We start from the raw sequence: 23196 nt of genomic DNA, 5'->3' as shown, positions 1-23196 counted from the left end.
ACTTCATATTTCCAGAGCAAGACTTGAACCCTATCAACACATATTGCCATAAACTAACCACCACAAAAGGCTCATTACTATTAATAACTTTGTTAAAAACTGTATACATGCCCCTTCACCTCCTGGTAAAAGAAAGCTCAGACAGCTAACCTTCAACAGTGCTGGCCATCTCCTTCCTTTCCTTGTCTCTTGTCCTGGCAAGAGATAGCAGGGAGACAGCTTTCAGTGCCTGTACAAAAGCAGGAGTTATGACAGCAGCTCTGCAGGACCGTGAAGTACTGTCCAATGAACATCTACACAAGCCTATTACTTTTACATGTTCATTTCTCTTTATTATTCTCACACAGATAACAGAGTAGATGGGTATTAGTAATAAAGCCAAAAAGCTGCGTCTCTGTGAACTTTAAAGTACATTTCATTTAAAAGAAGGAAATAAAAGAACTGCTTTAAGGACTTTGCTTACACAGTAAGAATATGCAAACCCAGAGATAACATTGTTAGGGGTGGGGGGCTTCCCACACCCTGGAAATCTGATCTATACACAACATCAGAACTGATCTGCAAACTATTATTGATTGTACAAGGGGAAAAAAAGAAAAAAAAAAAAAAAAAGAAAGTAACATTTAAGAGACAAGAGAATTAAGGACTCCTGCTAATAAAAGATATCAAAAATAACCAACAAACACAACTTAAAATTTCACAGATTCATTTCAAATAAGATCAACAGAATAGAGTTGGGAAGCTTTAACTGATTAGCATCATAAACTCTTCACATCAAGCCAAGGTTTCACTGAGACTATTCAAGACCTGAGGTTACCACTGTTAAAAATGTTGGGGCCAGGTAAGGGGGAGAAAAAAAAATGGAAAGACAACTCTTCACAAGCAGAATCTTCCAGCTGCGGAAGAAGAGAGAACAGCAAATCTTGCTGACAAAATAACAAAGGGATTGCCATCTACCTGCATCCCCTCTCCAAATCAGTTACAAGCCATAGCTGGGACCCAGGGGAACCTGCATTGCTCCGTCTGTGAAACACCCCACAACACCTACACCCAGTTCTGGAACTTGTCAGACATGTCACTATCTGTGTGAGTGGCCCATGATTTAACAGGCACTGGTCACCTCTCTTTCCATGCTATCAGGTGAAAGAACCAGGTTAGGCTGAGACATAGAAGAATGCAAGCATAAGAGACACAAAGGAAACTTTCCTTCAGCATGTGTCTAGTAGACTTGCATCTTCCACCTTCAATAAATAAATAAATAAAAAGTTGACAGCTGCCAAGAAGCAAATTAAATCTCCTTTTGATTTGCACAGAGTTGTGGAATAATTTGTTTCAGAAAAAGCAGCATTTAGATTTTCCTTCTTAGATTGAGGGAGACACTGCACAGCTCCATTCCTCCTCCTGTGCTCCAGCCTGCTCCTTTCCTCCATCCCTTTAAATATAGTCAGTACTGAAGAGGTAACACATACAATACAGCTCTTTCTTGTTCAGACACTTTCACCACTAAAGATTTCTTCCATACAGTGAATGAGTTAAAATTTACTCTCAGCTTTATTTTGGAAAGTATCCTGTGGTTTGGGTCAACAAACTGAAGTGCTACATTTCCTAGCCTATCATTACATCAAGTCAATACCTCATTAAGTTGGGGAGTGGAAAAGCAACTCAAGATTTAAAGTTAAAGAAAGCTACATATAGGGGTTTTACTTCAAAAAGTAAGGGTTACAGTGAATGGCAGCCTTCAGTCTTCACACAGTGACCTCACATGACTTTCAATTATTCAGCAGTAATCCACTTATTCTTTGTTCAAACAAACAAACAAACAAAAGAAGTCATTCTGATATCATGTCAAGCTTCCCATGTAAAAGCTCTCTTGAGATTAAGATCCAGTAGAATTTTGGCTATGTCTCAATTCACATTTTAGAGAGTTTTTCTTAGCCATCTCTCCTCCTGTAGCACCATTTCCTCTCCATTTCACCCACTATAAAAGCACAGTGCTTTTTTGATATTCAGTCCTTCCTGTTTATCCCATATCTCCTAGTTTTTGTCATTAGCATGACAACCTGTTGCAGTCATAGCCCTTTTCCAGCCTTCAACTCTTCTTAAAAAGTCACTTAGAAGATCTTGATTTTTACCTAAGCAATTCAGTATCAGTCCTAATGTACTCCTGACACTATAAATGGTAAATCTCAATCCTTGTAATCCTGGTTGAACTCTTGCTTTCATCAGTTTCTTCCCTATGAATCTGATGAAAATTAAAGACAATGCAAGTACTTTCAAAAATACTAGCAAACTCATTTTAGAGATAGGAAAGGTCATGTCTGGACAGGTTTTAAAGGTCAGAATCTTCAAGATAGGACTGTAAGCTCTGATGACAAAGGTTACCTGTTCACAGGGCATTGTTTTCCACTACCTGAAAAAGCGTTTCACTTATGTTTAGGAACAATGTGTGGGTATAAGAAGCTGACTTAGTTTTCACATTTTCACAAATATTGTGAAAATATAAAAATATAATATAATATATAAATATTATAATCAAATAAAACAAATATAATCAAGTTATTACTTTGTATTTACACTAGTTGTGTCTTATGAATTTAAATAAAAGTTTGCTTATACTTTTATTGCTATCTTAAATTCAAGAATTCATGTCTGGCCCTTTCTATCAAAATTATATGCATCTTTTAATTGAGTTAATTTTAATTAGAAATAGTAATTAAGATTGTCTTACTTCATAACTTGTTTACATTCACTCCTTGTTTAACCTTAGTAAGTTGTCAAGTCTCACTTAGAAGACTTACTGAGCCTAAACAATGCAGGTAGTTCTTTATAACTATATATTTCAGAATTTCTATATGCCATCAGGATCATTCATTGGAGTATCTGACTAATGAATAGCTTATAGACATCTCTGAGATCCTTCCACTGGCCACAGCTGGCTCTTCAGAAGTCAGAGCTATTAGTAATGCTCCAAGATGTAGCTGGTACCTTGGCAACTGCTATGAACAGTTCCAAAGCCTCTGTCAACACTTTTTCCAGTAATCCAACTTGCTCTGTCTGGGATTGCCATATCATCACTTGAACACTGGATTTCCCATACAGGACAGCCCAACACCTGAGCACAAACAGTAGAACAGCTCAAAACAAAACAAAACAAAAAAAAAAAATCCACACTCTGGTTCTCTTGTTCAGACACACTAAATCCACTTTTCAAACATTACAGCTTAATTACATTATTCTCCCAAGCTCCAATCATTTGGAGCACAGTGAGTTAAGCTCTCTCACTCTATATTCCATTTTCTTGTACCTCTCACATCCCCTTCTACTGTACACACTACTCACTGTGTTGGCTTACTTTAGTTCTTCAGAGGACTTCGCCTGACATTAATTCAAACTTGACTGGTTTTGGAGAAGATCAGCATGCTCGTTACAGGTTATTCTATCCACAGTGCTGCGGTCTTTATCTGCCTCTTGAGGCTCATTACCTGCATTTATGCAACTGTGAGTACATTCACAAAGCATGCTCTTGGTAAGATTTGAAGTCCTAATCTAACAAGGACAAACCTTGTTCCAAGACATCCAAATAATCATCAACTGAATTAAATATGAATATGAAGTTATATGAAGTTAGGTGGATATCTAACTCTTACTTGATCCCCTCAAGGAGAACAGTAAAATCACAGAAGGGGGGGGGGAATAAAAAATAAAAATAAAAAAGCTCTTACTTGATTACGGTGCATTTGACCCCAATTTTGCCCTTATGTGCCTCTAAGAAGGAACAAAAATGTAATCACTGACATACTTATGTTACATTATAAAAGCAAGAACAAGTTCAATACCTCAAAAGGACTGATTAACTATACTGGGAATGGAATTGAGTCAGTCTCTAAAATGATACCTTACTTAAATACAATTATGTCTTGCTGGTGCTTAAAAACACGGTTTGTAAGCTGACTGTTACAAGTAACTTGTTTAGATGCATAACGAACATTTGAAGGACTTATTCAGCACATAATTAATCTGAATTGGTTACTATCATTGTTATTAACGATCTGTATCTGCATGTCAAGGTAGTGTCACACTCATAATCCTTTGAATTATCACTAACATCAGAAGCAAGAAAACAAAAGTTACTGATTCAGGCTCTTAATAAGCTAAAATGATCAAGGTAAGCTCCTACGGTATAATGCTTATTTAAAACATACATGAGGATAAAATGTAGTTTCCTCATCAAAGTTAGCTTGAACTAGTAACACTTCGAAGTGAAACAGTTCTCTGTTTACCTCATCTAATAACAAAGTAATTCTCCCACTAAGTACTAAGTAAATAGTGGTTACAATTTAACCAGACTTCTCCAGCTCGTCACAGTCTCACAACTCCGAAACACCTACCAGAGCATTGCTCCAAGATAAGTAAGAAAAACACCTCTCAATACTTAACATTTTCATCCCCTTTTTAGACTCATCCTCTCAGAACAGATCCCAATCTACCTACCAATACCTCAGTCCTACTACACACATCAACTTAATTTGTCCAGCTCGTCAACTTAATTTGTCCAGCTGAACTTAATTTGTTCCCCCTAATCAATTTAATTTGTGCATTATACCCTACTTCCCAGGTGCCAATATTACCACCAATCTTCTGTGTCAACTGTCCCTCTGTTTACAGAATTCCTCACATCTAAACCTATTTCTCTGATCTCATTACAAAGCCTCCAAAACTACCTAGCTCACTTACATCTTTCCTTACACAACTTTGGTGTTACCAACAATCCATTAATCTCAATATTTGATTATTTTCCTTCCTCAGATCTAGCTTTAATACTTTTCTGTAATTCCTGTAATTTTTTAGGGTTACATTCCCACTCCCAGATGAAATACATCCAACTTAATTGAGTGTTCCAGGGGTTCACCCAGCATTAGTTTCAACCTCAACTTCTTTTATCAGCGTGGATTAGGCTCTGACTTTGCCTGGTTACCTGTGTCATACTATGTCTATCTATGGCATCTGCATCTCTATATTCTTCCCGTTTCTTTTCAGATCTCAGTCTACAAACTTACTTTCATTTGTAAATCATATAACAAAGATTGTCCAATTTAGTTGTGCTCCCCAGCCATTAATCCACTTAGTCTGATTTTTAAAGTCCTCTTTTCAACACTGCCCATTGATGTCACCAAATACTGTGATTTGTGTTCCCTCATCTGTGTTTTTCTACAGTGACTACAGCACTTCCTTGAAATATGAGTTATGTCAAAGAGTTCCTTCATCTCATGTGAGCCATATTCACCACTGAAAATCGAAGAAAAGGCATTAAACCAAAGGAAACTCACAAAATAAATCTAAGAGCTTTGCTATCTAGGTAATGAATGTATCATCGTTTTCTTCAAAAGACCTTTCTGGATAAAATAAAATAAAATAAAATAAAATAAAATAAAATAAAATAAAATAAAATAAAATAAAATAAAAAAGATAAATTCTCAGGATGTACAACTGTTGCTTTGAGCTAAAATCTAAGCTTCCTGTCTTTGTAATGTATTTAACCTGCCTACATTAAAAGAAAAAAAAAGGGGGGGGGGGGGGAGGTTGAAACAAATGTTATAGTGCCATAATCAAGACAAGCCAAGTGGAAAAAATAACAGAGCAAACATCTTTACAGTACTACTTCTATAGCACATGGAAGCCTAGTATCTGTCACGGTACTTTGAGAAGTGTCAGTCCTTGGTTACACTTGAAGAATGTGAGTCTATGAAGTTCTGCAGGACTAACTTCTAAATTATGCAATCTACATTTGAAAGGAACAAACTTCAAAGTATCAGACTAGATTTAACAAACATGTATTTCAAAACAGCAGATCATATGTATGGATTTACATTGACTATAATTTGTTCACTGCATTTTATAATACATTTGCTGGAGCTAGATGAGTGGTACCTTTCCTTTATGTTAAGTTAGCATTTACATTAAGAGTGAAAATAAATGAAAAATAAATTGTCCAGCTCCACAGCAATTTAATTCAGAGCAATCTACCTTAAAAATAAAGCAAATAATATTGTATGTATGTACAAATATATCATATTCGATAACATTATATGTATGAATCACAATAATGTATTTCATTCTTTTCATTATGTTGTCACACCATGTGCTCTAATAGCTGTTTCAAAACTTCATTTAGCAAATGTGTATTTGCTGAACGCTGTTGCAGTATATTTTACTAATGAGCCTGTTACTTTCAACTGCATTGATTTCATTTCAAAATTATGTAACATTTTAGAAAGAAATTCAATTCAATTTAAAGCCCTGCAAAAGCAAATGGAAGAGGTGAAATATCCAAAATTGAAAGTATTCAAATATTTACAAAAATACTACCTCCTAAGACAAAAAAAAAAAAAAAAAAAAAAAAAAAAAAAAAAAAAGAGGGGGGGGGAGGGGAGAAGGAAAAGAAAAAGAAAGAAAAAAGAAAAAATCTCTATAGGAATTTAACCTACAAGCAGTGATAAAGTAATCCCCTCATTGAAACCAGGATTCGTCTGAGTATGTGACTGTGTAAGAGATAAAAAGCAATATAAATATAAATGTAAACTACTCCAGGGAAGAACAACCACTGGATGAATGATGATCCATTAAAGAAACTAGACAGAGAGTAGGAGAAAAAGGTGGGAGAACTAGAAGAATTTAGAACAAAACATAGCTTGAAACGTGACTCCAAAAGATGATGCTATATTCTTTCAAATTTCAAAAAAAAAAAAAAAAAAAATAGAAGATCATTTAGAGGTAAGGCATAAAGACCCACCTATTTTTTTATTTGATTACATACTTACTATTATATTCCATAGCAACTGTAGATGAGCCTGTGAAAACAGTTAATATGAACCACTGAATGCAGTTGAAGAGTATTAAGTAGTCTAGAAGCCAGAGCCTGACCCAAGCCTTGGGCCCTTGCTTATATATGCCAATTTTAAAAGGTGAACCAAGGTGTTTTTTCACATTGTAACCTGTCTTCATCTCTACATAGGTTGCTCTGAAAGTAATGCCTCCAATTTATTTCCATGGAAACTACAACAGATTGAAAGAGCACAATAACGCTATTTCATAGAGTAAATTATCAGCTACAGAATTCAGCATACACACCACCATTAGCTGTGCATTCTCACCAGTGATGAATAAGAGCCTGCATGACACATTTGTAAAAATCTGCATCTGAGGAGGTGAGCCACTATCACTGTCATCACTGCTGAAGTGCACCACCCACCACCTCACTGTGCTCACAGTCACCGGTTGGTCTCCATCAACTTTCAGCGAGCATCAAAAAAAAAGTCAGTCAGTGCCATTTTTTCTGCATGAAAGAACTCAGTGACACCCCTTTGCTTCATCAGCACTTCCATGTCAGATGCCATTCTGTCACACTGCCCTTCTGCTGCTATTTGTCGCATAGCAACAAAACGGAATAGAATACTGGTGGGGAGGTTCAACCTCTACTGCCATACCACCAACACCTGCCTATGACATTGTAGGCCAACATAATAAAGTAGGAGACGTTACTTTTGAAGCAGCCCTCATACATTTCATGTTGTATCTAACTTAAATGAGATCTCATGGAAGGACCCACAAACGCCACAGAAGAAGCAATAAATTGTTACAATCATTCTAAACAGAGAAAATAAGTGACCTTCTCATGGGACAGCACTATACTTCTCCCAAGATGTAGAAAAGAGATACACTGCTATTAAAAGTTCTTCACTAATGTCTTTTTGGTACAAGATTAGCTTTTGAAATGTTCAGTTTGGGAAGCAAAATGTTGGTATAATTTAACAGACATCTTCTCAGGAAGATTATACAAGCCAACAAACAAGCAGAGGTTTGTTGTCACATTGCCACACCATCATATATCACCTTCCTCTTAGCATTTCTCTACTAAACGTTACATGCAAAAATCTGGAATTGCCATTTCATTTCTAAAGAAAGTACTTTGGCTCAAGTTGGAGATATGGAATTTATAACACTAAGGAGATCTGGGAGCCACATTTGAAAGGCCACATGTGGATGTATAAATGCGCTACCGGCAAAATGTCATGTCCATGTGCCAGGACCGTGAACAATGTCAGGTACTCCAGGAAAAGGGAACATTCTAGTTTTCAGTTTTTAAAAGTTCAAGACCTTCCTTTAATATAAAAAAATGTTGGCCACCCTCCTGCATTTCAAGCCACGCCTGTTCCTTTCATGAAGCTCAACATAAAATACTCAGAGGCTGCCATCATTGCTAGTAATGTGTCCTACAGATATCTTCAGTGCAGTACCAGCAACACAGCTGAGAAACAAACTGTAAACCCTCAGGTTCCTCGGACAGATTCCTTAGATCTCACTGATTTCCCTAAGGTACTGAGAAAGAACTAGATTAAGTTTGTATCTCCAGCTTCCAATTTTGTCACTGAGGCAGAAAATAAGCTCAAGGATAATGATAAATAGGTTCTGCCTAGAGAACATGTGTTCTACATATCTGCAAGTCAGCTTGCCCAAGTAAAGACAGGGAAGCTGACACCTCAAGAAGATAGAACTGTTCTTTCCACCTCATCATCCCAAAACTTGCTCTTACACAAAAACAGCAGCAGCTCTAGGCTAGATACATTTAAGAGTAACCCAATTAATTCAGTAAGAGAGAAAGCCAGATGTAGTGGGCTATATAACCTATGTAAATGCCAAGACCCAGAGGTGGTGGGTAATTCAGACTTACCTTGCTACTTGTATCAGACAGGAGGAGAGATTTTATATCCTCTAATGACAAGATGAGAGGGAAATGACAACTTGTAACTTCACCATGCAAAGCAGGCAATGAATCCCTGCCCCGAAATCCCAGTGTAAATCCTTGACTGCCATTCTAGAAACTCCACTTCTCCCAGCATTCCTGTTCTCTACTGGGACTGCCTGTCTGCAGCTCAGTAGACACAAAACTACTCGAGAAATGCAAAACAGGAAAACTTCTTACATAGCAAGACCTCTGGATTTCAGACCAAACACAGCTGTCACACTTTTAGCATTGCTATGTCAGCTCTCTCCTGGATATGACTGGGACAGATAATGAAATGAAGCAGTCTTGCCATAAGTAGTCAGAGCAAATGACTGCTAGTCTCAAGTGTCCACTCCAGTCTGAAGGAGGGAGGCTTGAATCAAGAGTGTCTTGATACACTTATCATTTAGCACAGTCTAGAAACACACAAAACAAAGATACAGCATCAATACATCACTTTAGACCAGTCTTTTCTCTCCTGCCTCAAGGTGTCTTACCCAGGATGAATTTCACAGTCTGTCAGATCCCAACTGACCCCAGACACGTACTCCATCCCCTGTATCTCAAACACAGCAGATATTTAGACCTATACTCATGGCCATGAACAAGCAGACAATCAGAATCACGTGGGGACAGAACCAGAGTCCTGGAAAACAAATTGTAAATCTGGTTTTGAATGTGTAATATGAGTGGGACTCAGTCAGAACTTCTGACTATTCATGCTGGGAGCACACATTCATGCTGCTTAAACATACTTCACAGGTGCCCATAGTTACACTAGGAGCACCAAGTGTTGAAGACACTTGAGAAGACACTCAATTCACTGTCCCCGAGTTCTGTATTCAGCTTGTCAAGAACTGTGTGCTGTGATCAGGTCAACACTCATATATTAAACACTAATGGGATGCTGCTTAACTTCTGTTTTCAGACTGTCATGACTGTGCTGCTCTGGTTGTCACCTTCTTCCTGCCCACACGTCTGCCTACAAGCAGACATTCTCCAGTCCAGTAACTAGAGCTTCATGAGGGCTATACAAGAACCAATAGAAGCTGCAGGCACAGCTGAATTGTTGCTGTTTGTAAGCCTTGCAATAGAAGAACACATGGATTATCCGGATGGTTTCTGTGATTTGGATGCTGAGCATGGCAGGACTTGTCCCAGGAAAAGATAAGCTCTTCTTTTTCCTTTTCATTCCACAAAGAGTTGTCCCTCTCGATTCTGAGTCACTAAGATGCCTGTACTCCAAAATTCTACAGTGTTCAAGCGAGAAAGAAGGAGAAAATTAGGACAGGACTTGTCCAAGCTGGTTGCCTAGGGCTGTTAGAGAACTGTCAGTTACAAGCAACAGACTGGGACTCAGTCTGCAATGGAGACTGGGAAAAAGTTGCAGGGAAGAATACAAGGAAATAAATGCTCTTACAATAGGAGGCGCTGTCAGCTTTAAGAATAATTTGTAAAAACAGAGAACAAGACAATATTATCTCCATGCATGCCTTTAAGCGTGCACAGGTAACACCACTGTGATTACCCACGACTATGTAGTGACTAGGTCAGCTGAGAACCTGAGAAGAGGCAATGCACACAGGCACTTTATAATGTCTCTACCCTAGACACTTCTTTGTGGATTGTAATAATAAAGCATGGAGAAATGAGAGCAGATATCTTCAGGTTTTCTTGAAGAACTTTGTTTTAAGAACTGCAGGAACTGATTACTATCTGTGCTTTCTCTCCTCTTCTTACTTTCTATACTGCATGAAGAAAAGCCTTTCTCTGAGGCATTCCTGGATGAGCCAGAACCCAGCAAAGAGCTTGAAAATGTTCTGAATTGTTCTGTTTACTTCTGAAGGTCAGGAATGACAATGGCAAACAGGGGAAATTTAGGGTATTCCATGGGAATGAAGGCTGAATCCACAACTTCAGGAGTTTCCAGACACATTCTACTCCTTCTTGTCCACACTGAATGCCCCAATTGTTAGACAGAATTTTCAGAGGCTGAAAAATATGTTACTTCAAGGCCTTTTTGTAAAATGGAATAATGGCATTTCTAAAAAAAGGTGCATATCCCAGTGCAGTACTCTGCAAATGGAAAATTACACGGATTGCTGAATATTTCAGCACCTTGCATGCCTGAGAATGCTAAGATATCTGGAAGAGCCTAAAAAGAGATGCACACAATAGTTAAAAATGCAGGCCTGAGCATCTAGAGGGCATAAAGTTATATATCCAGGGAAATCAGTCCTTTAATCAAGAACAATTTATTCACAACTAAATTCAGACTCATAGTTTTGAAGTGGCACCAAACTTTTCTCCAGGCAGGGAAATGAATCCCAGCCTTCATAAACAATCACAGATGAAATTCTGGATGCTTAGACACAAACACAGCATTCGGCTTTATCTAAATAGTATTTATGCCAACTGCACAGAATAATTAGAGGGTTATTGACATTTGAATAAAATTATAAAGAAACAAACATTCTTTCAGCATGAATCACACAGAAAACATCCTCTTTCATTACTGCGACAGCAGATTCATATTAACTGCATTTAACTTTATTGTAGAGAGGAATGCAAAGTTTAGTTCTTTTTCATATAAGTGAGACGTAAGTTTCTTCATAGCTCATTGTTCAAACAAAATCAGGTATTGAAAGTGTCCTTCAGCTCCTTTACTTGAGTTATTCAGTTGACTCCAAATTGTCTCCAGTGCTTATGTACTCAGAAATGTAATTATCTTCTGCGTGTTAGTAATATGACAAAAGGGGAAATACAGCCCATTCTGTACCGAAACGGTAGATTTCACAGTCTTACACAGAATGAAAGGCTGTTCTATCAATACCTTTTTCTGTTTCAATAATTATGCATCGGATAGTGAATAAATTCTATTATATTACTGAATTGAGTTTATTTCCACCAGGACATGAAAGATGATTCCTTCCAATCACAAACTCAGGATCAAAACAGAGCATGCCTTCAAAAACCCCAGGAATGATCAGGCTTTGCAATTATTTGATGTTATTGCCTATCCAGGCACAAGATACTCAACACTGTACACCCTATATTTTTCCAATATATGATAGAGATATGAGTATTCTACCATTAACAGAAATTTAATGATTTCTTTTTACTTTTGAGACCTATTCATTTACTCTTCCAACGTTTATCTGACATTCTATATAACTTATAGCTATGCGATGGACTTTTCTTCCACTTGCAGTGTGTAAGTTGATGGCACAATCCTTGCTACAGCTCTTGAACAAGCAAGAGAGAAAAAAAAACACAACTCTGGAACAGAGCCAAGATATGATGCACAAGAGAAAAGCTCCATAGTGATTTCTTCTTGCAGATCCTAGATCAAGGTTGGAGGAAGGATGGAGATGAAGAGTTCTTTGATCACATATTCACTTCCTATTGCTCTCAAATGATACTTCTCTGGCAGCAAAGCTGGTTGGCTCTGTATTTTCTAGTTGTCACCAACTAAAGCAATCTAGGCTAATCCAGTTGCCTGTTATATTCAATTCCGAAGTGTCTATTTTCTTCCAGGAAACACTCACTTCCATTTAAATAGCTAAGATTTTACTGCTTTAATTCTTAAATACAATTCTCAGAGTGAAAGTTATCATGTCTCCTTATACTACAAAACTGCAATAAAACAGGCAATAGATTTAATTTGCAGACACATTGAAAAAGAAAAATCAATCAATGTAAGGCAAAGTGACAGCATTCCAATTTATTACTATTAGGAAACAGTAACCACAGCACTAAGTAAACTTGCAGTTACTAAACCAAAGATTTCTCTTGTCTATTTCAGAGGATCAAAAAAATATATTTTTCACTCTCTTCAACTTTTTATTTCTTCTGACATTACTACTCTTATTTTGTAAGAATTTTTTTTCTACAACTTACCTTGCTACACATGAGCAATAACAGCTCCACTAATATCGGTATAATTAATTATTCCTTTGCTCAACTAAAGCAGTAATATTAGTAGAAGAAGACTTAGGAGAAATAGATTAATTTCTGGCCTTGGCAATCTTTATATGGAGCTTCTATTCACTTCAGAATATGACCACATACCAAAAATGACATAAGTTCATCCTTTCATTATTTTGATTTTAACACATCTGGAGCAGGAAGCCACATAATGTTCTCCTTCACAAAGTGCAATATGAAATCACAGTATACACCACATAGCAATACGGACCTGAAGTGAAATACTTTAAAAATACTTTGCTTACGTATCACATAGCTAACCAATTTCATGCAAGAAAATCTCCCTCCATCAGAGTAAGCAAGGAGAATTTAAAGTATTTTTATCTAGTTTACTTTTCTTTTGATTATATTTCAGTGGCCTTAAAATACAAAAAATATGCCTTATTGTTCTCTCTCCTGAAGTAGACTGGAAACACTGCTAAGGATATATCCTTTTTTCTTAATTATAAATTTATTACATTGCTTCATTAGCTCTACAGAAATGTATTTAGGTTTTAGGCATAGAAATGTCAGAAAGATCAAAGTTATGATCCAAAAGTCACCTGAAAAATGTAGAGGCTTAGCTGTGCCTCCTGTCCTCCCTCCAAGCACATACAGGGACACAAACAGTCCACAAAAACGAAAGCAATGAAGAGAAATGATGTGTACAGACTCCATGGGGAAAAAATAATCCCAGCAACTCACTCCAGAAGTATAGAGGGCCATTCTGAGGATGAGTAAATGGAAAGCAGGGTCAGAAATGATACTCATTTATTCACTACAAAGTCAGTGAGCATTTCTCACATGCTCTGTGTACAGACTACATAAAAATGGCGATGAAATTCTAGAAGCAGTTCTTTTGCTCCTCTGCAACCTGGAGGAAAAGGGTTTCATTTGTCAGATGCCCACAACCTCCCATGTATACCAGCACACTCCATTTACACCTAATAAGAATACAATGAAGTAGCTACAGACTTGCCCTTACGCAGCAAGGAAAGGTAGTGATGGAAGAGGCAGAAGCATGCATATATTCTGACATAGGGAAAATGAGCTTAGCATGAGTGCCAAAACCCAATACAATTATTTCAAAGTAACTGACAAAAAGATAGCAAAGGTGAATCATCAAGAATTATTTTGATACATTTTTGTGGATCCTCCACTGCTTTGGTGGACTGTCTAAATTAAATCATTTAGCTAATGGTTAAATCAGCACTAAGCATGGCTTAACTGCTGCTAGCCCAATGTTTGTGCTCCCTGCTGTTTCTGCTGGTGGGAAAGAAATGATGATGCTACAGCCTTCCACGGTGGAAGCACTGGAAAGTTTTAAGTACCTTGAAAAGACCTTTCAGCAAGCTCTCTATGTTGTCTTACATTTTCTGCCCAATACAAAAACACCAGAGGGGAAAATTTCATGTACAAAGGTGATATCCTAATCTCATTATAGTCAATGGCAGAAATCTCATCTGTAGGTAAAATCCTTGACTTTACAATCAAATTCCTAACACTGTTATCAGCAGTGATCTTAACAAATCATTTAGAAGATGCACACCTTTTTTTTTTTAATGTGCATTTACCCAGATATTGATTATATGCATAAGCAAAAGGGAAAAAAAGACTTTTATCAGCTCTTTGACGTGCTAGAAGACATCTCATCACAGCAACAGGCTGGTAATACAGAAGTCACGAGCACATCACTGAAATGCAGCAAAAACCCAGGGTTACACACCAGTTCATCATATTAATCCTGCAGTTTTTTTAGTAGATTCTGATGAAAGCTTCCCAACACAACAAGCAATACTAACTTCATTTCCAATCAAAGAGAAGCTCTGAATTCATTTCAAATAATAAATTGTAACAAATAGCATTTTTATATCAGGACTCTTACTTCCTTCTTTTATAGAAAAAGATATGGTTAGATAGAGTAGAAGACAAGGTGTATGTGATGACATAAACATAGATCCTTTACGTTCTTCTAAGCAAGTATGTGTAAGAAACCTCAATTCATTGAGAGCAGCTGGAGGTTCTCTTTAATGCATACATCATTCATTGATCTTTTTAAGAGATCAATATGTTTCCAGTAGGAGAACTTACACCTCTAACAGGTTTTGCTCAGCTTTTCTTTGTCACATTATGTTCAACAGTGCTCCGTGTCAAATGCATCTACCTTCCGGCACGGAATGAGCATGTGTAAGAGGCACTAATTGCTGGGCAGCTACGAATGACTGTATCTGAAAAGTAAATCTAGATATATAATTTATAAATGAAAATACATTTCTCTGGCTTGGTCTTAGCTTGAGCTCCTTGCCAACTATTGACTGTCAGCTCCGTGGCCTAGAGTTTCAGGACTGCAAATTGTTGTGTCTTCTCACTGTTGATGAGATTGAACAACAGCTTCTCTCTGCTCCCTACCTGCTGCAATTTGTATGGCAAAGAAAACTGGGACAAAAAAAGGCCCTTAGGGCAACATCCAGCCAGATCCCTGGTATTGTAAAGACCAAAGTGACTTTTAATATTCAGATATTTACAGTACAGAGACAGTAACTATTTCAATATCTAGAATGGGTTGCTGAATTATTCAATGCTCATGTTTCTGCTGTTTAGAGTTTGCAATGACACACGTATCATGCCCAGATGGTATGTTCTCTCTTAAAACATTTTAGGGGGGGCTTGGGAAGATTACACCAGCTGTAATCTGAAAATTAAGAAATTCTCTCCTGCTCGCTCTATTAACTTCTGCTGAATATAACAAAATGTGGTATTCTAATGTGAGCTCCTACTCCTTAAGAGACCAAAACAATGGATTCTATGCGTTGGAATACTGAAAAGCAAGGAAAAACTTTCTTGCAGTTTCCGCACTCTTTTCATATGTTGATCATGACTCTAGCAGCTCTCTTAACTTGTCTTCAGTTATGTTTGTAATAATCAAAATATGTTAAAAATACAAATCTTAAACATACATGCAATTTTAGCCACTGAATGTTGTTTTGTTTCAACTCACTGATCTTCCCATTTATAGCATATTTTCAGAGAAGATAGAGAGTATATATTTATATCCTAAATAAAACTGCTTTTACTTCAATCTTAAATATCAAATTCCACTTAATTAAAAGTATGGCTTATTAATCAGTACCGGTTATGTTGTCTACCAAAAGCAGAAACATGAAAGATTAAAGTAGTAATTGTACTTATTTTATATTGTCAATATATCCCTCTATTTCTAAGCTCTGTGTGAAATACTGAATAGGTGTGTCTATAAGTCATGCAACATGTCAATAAATTATATATTTTAAACACAAAATACAGTTACCATGTGCATGCTGTTTATTTTCCATTCGGAATTTAGTGTTTCAATGTTTTCCCTTGGAAATCTTATATTCATGCCTGCAGTTCACTCACCTCTTGTCAAAGCAAGGTTTCAGTTCAATAGTTAGGCACCCTGGAGACCTAGTGATAACTGTCAAAAACTCAAATAATTAGAATTTTGCATAATTAAAACCCTAGACACAGGCTGTTTATGTCATTTGCTTTGTATGCTTCTACAAAGGGAATACTTTAATACACGTAAGTCATGTTAAAACAAAATTCCAAAGTCACATTACATCAACAAAATAACACTATTCAAGAACTTTTCTGATAAGAACTGTAAATTAAACTATGTTTCTACCATGCAAAATGCAAGACAACATTCTTCAAAACACATAATAGATCTTAATTTTATGATCTCAACACAGTAGAGTTCTGCTCAACACCTTATCTGTGCATTTTCAGAATCCTGTGCTACTCAGTATTCTTAGTATTTGGTACTTTTACCAACACAGTGTTTCAGAATCACCTCTTTCTCAAGCAATAGACCTCATCTGGAATACTGCACCTGATGTGGTCCTCCCAGTGAAAGAAAAACGCTTCCTGTTGAGCCACCAGAAGCCAAGGCTGGAGCACTTGCCCCATGAGGAGATGTTGAGGGAAATGTTTCAGCCTGCAGAAGAGATCTTTTCGTCTCTTAGGTCCTTTGGGAGGGACTAAGAACTGCCTGCCAGTGTCTATCAGGAAAAGGTAACTAAAAAGATGCAGCTGGGCTCTTCACAGATGCACATGACAGAAGGACAAGAGACAATGGTTATAAGTTGAAAATGGGATGTTCTAACTCAGTATAAACAAATAAAAATCCACTATGAGGTTAATTAAGCATGGGGTCAGACTGCCTAGAGAGGTTGTGGAATATCCCTCCTGAATTCCACGCAGGTTCTGGTTCCAGCAAGAGGTTGAACAACAGAGCTCCCAAGGTCACTTCTAATTGAATGTTTCTCTGATTCAGTGTTTCAAAGAGCTTCAAAAAGTAACAGAAAATGAAACTTCCATTTTGACCTGTATAGATCCTAGGATACATCAGTCGAGCTTTTTCAGAAAGAGAATATTAACACTGTTGGACAAGATGCTAATGAGAGTCCACATGGCCACAGACTACCATTCTGATCTCATTTAATGAGGCAATATAAATTCAATTGAAAAGGATACAAAGAAGGATTCAAATATATTTAAGGAATAGAGACTCAGGTTGTCTAAATGAAAGCAAAGATGTAATTTCTGTTTGACCAAAAAAAAAAGTAAAACAAGGAAAGCTACTTGATAATTTGTATTTAAACAGGTACAAATTGATCTTGTATCAATCCACTAAGCCCACATACCTAGACTTCTCATTACAAGTATGTAAGCATTTTCACACCCCTTCTTGATGTACCTGCACAGTTTACAGTTGACATCATACAACTACAACAATTCCAATAACAAAAGTTTCTTCAGGAAAAAAAAAAAAAAAAGAGAGAGAGAGAGAGAGAGAGAAGACAAGAAAGACAGAAAATGCAAAGGGAAAAGCAAAAGCTGGTGGCTCTTGTACCAGTGGGAATCACTTCCAGGGGAAACTTGACAGTGGTAGTTTTGCAGGAACAAGGCCATGAGAACAGCATGAAGATTACACTGAAAAACAGTTCCATAGGTGCTTCTGTGAAAACTTACAGGGCCGCAAGCGATAGGCAGAATGCAGAGCTGCCCATGGAAGACTTTCAGCAAACAGTTAAGACACATATAACATCATGCAGAACACCACTTCCTTCACAGATAATTTACAGCTCAAGTCCCTTCCTATCTTGGTTGCTCATAAAGCTCATTGATTTTTCAGGATTGACGGTAGACCAGGCATCACCTTTTCAAGACACACTGAATAAGGCTTTCCAGGTTGAAACAGCATGGAAACAAAAGCTTAATTTGCTCAGCACAACAAACTGGACCTGTTCACATTTGCTCAGCCTCAGATAGATGTGGGACTCCAAGGGCCCCAGAGCCATCCATTCCAGAGAAAGCATACACTCTGCACCTTGAGCAGAAGTTAATTTCAAAGACTGAATGCTTCAGAGTGGGAATCAAATGGTGAGATATGGAACCCAGCGTCCTCTACTCCAAGACTGAAGAACTGAGAACAAAAAAAGTGCTGTAAGCAGTCATCTTCTGAGTTAACTTCTGAGATACCTTTGCTGAAGACTCTCTCATTTCCTCGAACAAAAACAGTTTAGTTATGCAACAGCTGTAAAACTAAACTATCCGTATAGTCATTACGTGTGATAAGGAAATTTCAACAATGTATCATGATTTGTGGGGGATAAACACTAATATTTATATTTAAAAATACAACCAAGAATTACTGGAAAATAAGGATAAATATTTGCATCCTGCTATCTGTGCAATTCATAATACACTGAATTAATGCTAAAGATAAGTGAATATCTGAGCTTGAAGGTTGTATAACAAAACTTTACAGTTCCTTTTCCTCCTAAACAAATTTCTGGATTGCAAAATTTCAGTTTGCCAATCTTGACCATGTGAGAATGTATGAACTGTATAACCTAAGCAAATGAAGATCTGTTCAGCCCATTTCCTGGTTCCCAGATACCCAGCAGCAGATGAGTACGGAAGATCAGGGCAACCAGGTGGCAGAACCTCCTTGGAATACCCTGAAGTCTTCAGGATATATGCAGGTTGGGGACATTTTGATCGAGAACTGCTATCATTGTGCTTTCTAGCCCTTGGCACATTTTTTCATCTATGAATTTTTCTAGCTTTTGAACTCATGTTAACTTTTTACATTGACAGATTTCTCTGGCAAGAAGTTACAAAACTACATATTACATAAAAATGGAGAAACATCAGAAAGTTCGGATATGTCTCACCAGGGTTAGATCAGACCTTGGAGGGGAAAGGATTTTAAGATGGACTCGAGGTATTAAAACATTTTCGTACAGAAATGAAGCACTACTTCATTTCCATTTAGAGTTGCTTGAAGTTGACAACATAGTGTAACGTATTTATTTCACAGTATTATAAATGTTACTATAGTAAGTCAAGACTAGCTGACATAGTTCAAAGAACATGATATAATGTATTAATTCCACAGAAGCTACATCTAATAAGAGAGAAACTCTTCGGTCACATATGATTATTCTAATCCAAATACTCAGAACCAACCGGAATAAATGAAAGGTGATTTCATCAATATGTTAGCTCTAAAAATGACTTACACATAAATTCCAGGAAACAGTCTAAACTTATTTGATTCAACAACCCAACATTCTCTGAGAAAATGTTTACTCCTTTGAAAATCATTACTGAAAGGTCAAAGCATGACAAATATCTTTTATCATGGAATAGTCCAATGTTTTGTCTTTAAGTGTGGTTTATCTTTCTTTTCTTTTTTTTCTTTTTTAATTTAACTCTTCGAATGTAATACGCACCTTCCCATTTAAACACAGAAAGAGAAAACATTTTCTTGCACAGACCTAGAGTGACTGGAAAGCTCTGACAAATACTGATTCTTCTAATTGGAATTTCTATTGAAATTCATTTATATAGTATGCATATAAGGAATATCAGATAATTCTCAGGAAATCAGGCCCAAACCTCTTCTCTAAAAGGGAAAAATCCCTCACTCCTGAGAGGCAAGCAGCTTGCTCAGCCCCATGATTCAGCTATGACCAGGCTGTAAATCACAGGTACTCTGCTCTGCAGCTTGCGTACATGTACCCAAAACAGCTTTACATTAGCTGGTTTGAATCCTGATGAATAGAAAACAGTCACAGTGCAGGATGTCTGGTCAACATGTGCTTAATTTAATTAGTCATTTTGGACATCACTCTGCTACATTCCAACTTTCTTTGGTCATTTTTCATTAGTTCTAATAGTTCACATACAACAGGATTTGATTATTTTCAAAACTGTTTCTCCTAATGAGCACTATGTAAATAAGATGAAACTATTTCAGCAATATTTAGGCCACTCTCAACATTCATACCAGGATTCATATCATTTTGGGAATGGGAAAACTTGAATTTGGTCAATATTTTCTGTTTGCAAATTATATTTTTAACAGCAGCTTCCACAGGAATAGCTAGGGCAGCAAGACAACTGAAAACTGTTTTTCCACGTTAAATATTTGTAGAAAGTAGATAGGTTTTATAAGTGAAACTACTCTTACTGTTACACTTCTTTGTAATAGAAGATACACCATTTCATCATAGTATTATCTTATTCTTTTTTCTTTTTTTTTTCAAATGAAGAATATAAGATCTAATAGGAACAACTGCACCAAATTAAGCATGTAATGGGACATACCTCACTTTTCCTTTTCAAAATGCTCTCAGCACAGGAAGACGGTGCCAAACAGAAGACACCCAACAGCTTACAGACGACTACTCCTGTTTCAGCACGTAGACTGTTCTTCATTCATGGAAAAAAAGGGTTCACAGAAAACCAAACACTACTGGTTTGAAAACTAGTGATTTAATGTCAGGTTGAAAATACTTGTGTGTATTAAATACAGATTTTGATACCAAAATGAAAAGCAATCTGACACTGAGAGCAGGCTTAACTAACTGCGGTGCTGCACTGGCATGAACTTGGTCGCCACGTTACAATGGCATGGTTTTTTCTTTTAGGAATTCTGAACTGACAATGCCATTTTCATATAAAACAGAGCTATTTCAATATTTATAGGAGGAAGCTGGCACAATCACTAGGTAAATACGACTGTAGCGTTCCTCTCAGGCCATTACACGTTTTTTCCTACATTTTGGATCTGATCTCTGCCAACGTAATGAAAAAGAGGTGTCAAAATAGTGCATTATTGTATCATTGCCTGTGGAAAGTTATATATAGTTGAGACCTATATATTTCATACTCATAATGACACAACACAAGTAGTATGTGGGGATGGAACCGCCTTCCAAGAATGCTCCGGTATTATGGCAGAGAACAAGCCTGTGTTTCTTTCTGAACAAAGTAGGCGTTTTGGGTACAAAACATACGTGGGCTGCGGCCACTGCTACAGGAATGCATTGGACATGAGAGAAAATCTAGAAACAATAAATAAAAAGATAAAGCATCCAGATCTGGGGAAACTTGGGGAGCTACGAGGGGGAAGTGGGAGAGGAGAGATGGGAGAGGAAGATAGGAGAGGGCATCTGAAAATCCTGAATGCTGAAATAGCTTCTGTTTTCGCTCACTGAGTTCTGACCAAAGCTCACAGGCCTTTGTAAGCTTGCAGGCTGCATCCTGAGTAACTATCACAAAACTGTGCTTCTGTCACAGAAAACAAAATGTCACGGAACTAAAGCTGACAACATTGGAAGACAGATATGTTTAGAATTCCCTGCTTTCTCAGCTTGTGCTTATCCTGCGCTGTTTATGACAAACCTTCTCAGCAGCTTTTGCACTAGAAAAGAACACACACGCGTTTCCACGTGTCAGAAGGGCTCCACAATTTGCTTCTTACTTCAGCATCAACGCTAGGCTTGTTTTGAACTCTCCTTCCCTACTTAATTTTCACGCAGTTTGTCGATGCTCTGAGACCTCCTCAGAGCACTTAAAAACGCCAACAGCGGCAGTCTCCCTAAGATGAGTACACATTCTGCGTGTCGTAAGGAGCATCTCTCTTTTTCCCATTACAACGATAAGCATAAGCGATCATGTGCAAACAGCCGTACCCTCACCCCGAACCACCCCACGCTGCTGCCCTGGGAGTTCCCCTGCAGGATGACAACACGCCGCTCCGCCACCCTCTGAAACCGCCGTTCGGAGAACCACGGCTGACACCGCCGCGCTGCCCCGGGCGGCCGCCCCGCTCCCACCTGCCCGCGGCCCCGAGGCGCAGCGCAGAAAACTCCCGCTTCAGGCACGCCGCAGCTAAAGGAAACTTGCCGGAGAGGGCTGCCCGCGGGCGCCCACCTCCGCAGCCGGCAGCTGCACGGGATGCCGGCACAGCGCAACTTCCCCAACCTGCCGCGAGCAGCGGGACGCGGCGAGGCCGGCAGCCGGGCAGGGCCGGGAGCGGAGCGGGGCAGCCGCCCGGTGCCACTCACCTTCCCGCGCCGCCTCCTTATCTCTTCGCTCTCGGGCTGTAACTTCCAGTCCTTCCCCCTGCTGCCATCTTCCGCGGGAGCGGACGGGGAGGAGGCGGCGAGGAAAAGTTGGCGGCGGCGGCGGGGTCAGGGGGCCATCGGGACTGCGAGGAGGGCAGGGCAGGGCAGGGCGCGGCGAGCAGCCGGCGGGGCGAGCCCGAGCGCGAGCCCGAGCCGTGCCGAGTGCGGCCGGGCGGGCGGGGCGCCGCGCCGGGGCGGCGGCAGCTGACGAGGGGCTGTGCGCTACGCTCGCAGCCCGTGGCGACACGAGGAGGATTTACTAAAAATAGCCGCCCGGCAGCGGGAGGAGGCGGGGGGGAGGCCGCCGGGCTGCAACGCGCTCCCCGCCGCCGCCGCTGGGGGGGCCAGCGGGCCGGGCCGCAGCGGGCGGGCAGCGCCTAGGCCGGGCGGCGCCCGCGAGGCGAATGGGGCACCGCAGCCGACCAGGCGCTGCGCGGCGCGGGCGGGGTCGGCAGCGCTGTGGCTGTGGAGGCGGCCGGGCCCCGCCTGGGCTCTGCTTCCCGCTCAGCCCCGGGACGGTCTCGGCGCGGGGAGAGGCTCGCGCTCTGGTCTGAGAGGGCAGTGCCCGCTGGCTGCCGTCGCCGGGCTGAGCCTGAACCCCGCGGAGCTTTCGAGTCCTCCCTCAGGGAAACTGCTTCCAGGGTGGTTGCGGGAGTGTCACACGGTGGCACTTTCCAGTGGTGACATCTCACAGCATCTCTAGGGAGGCGGTGCACCTGCGAGTTGCCTCTCCAATATGACAAGGGAAAGGTGTGCTGGAGTACCCTGAGATAGTGTCACCCACTATGTCCGCCGCGCCTCTGGCATTTCCCACGGGGAGAAACCACAGACTACAGGTCTCATATGGGTTTTGTTCCTTTGGGCCATCATATCCCAGGGTTATTGCACGTTTCTGCAGCACTATTTAGCTGTGTTCCACATTCACAACTTTTCACTAGTTTTAACGTTCTTCAGGTCTTCAGCAAGAAGATGCTCATCTTTCTG

At 39.3% G+C, this 23196-nt stretch overlaps 1 protein-coding gene across 2 annotated transcripts in view; it reads right to left on the bottom strand.

Moving 5' to 3' along the window:
* The window catches only part of HDAC9 (histone deacetylase 9), a 450242-nt gene extending 427864 nt beyond the window's left edge, over positions 1 to 22378 (bottom strand). For both annotated transcript variants that reach the window (XM_040681503.2, XM_015281425.4), the window contains exon 1: positions 22153 to 22378. The gene's annotated coding sequence lies outside the window, so the exon portion shown is untranslated. The remainder of the gene's footprint in view (positions 1 to 22152) is intronic.
* Positions 22379 to 23196: the final 818 nt, after the last annotated feature.

The sequence above is a fragment of the Gallus gallus genome, chromosome 2, assembly GCF_016699485.2.
Source record: "Gallus gallus isolate bGalGal1 chromosome 2, bGalGal1.mat.broiler.GRCg7b, whole genome shotgun sequence".
NCBI lineage: Eukaryota > Metazoa > Chordata > Aves > Galliformes > Phasianidae > Gallus > Gallus gallus.
This window is presented reverse-complemented; position numbering and strand designations above follow the sequence as displayed.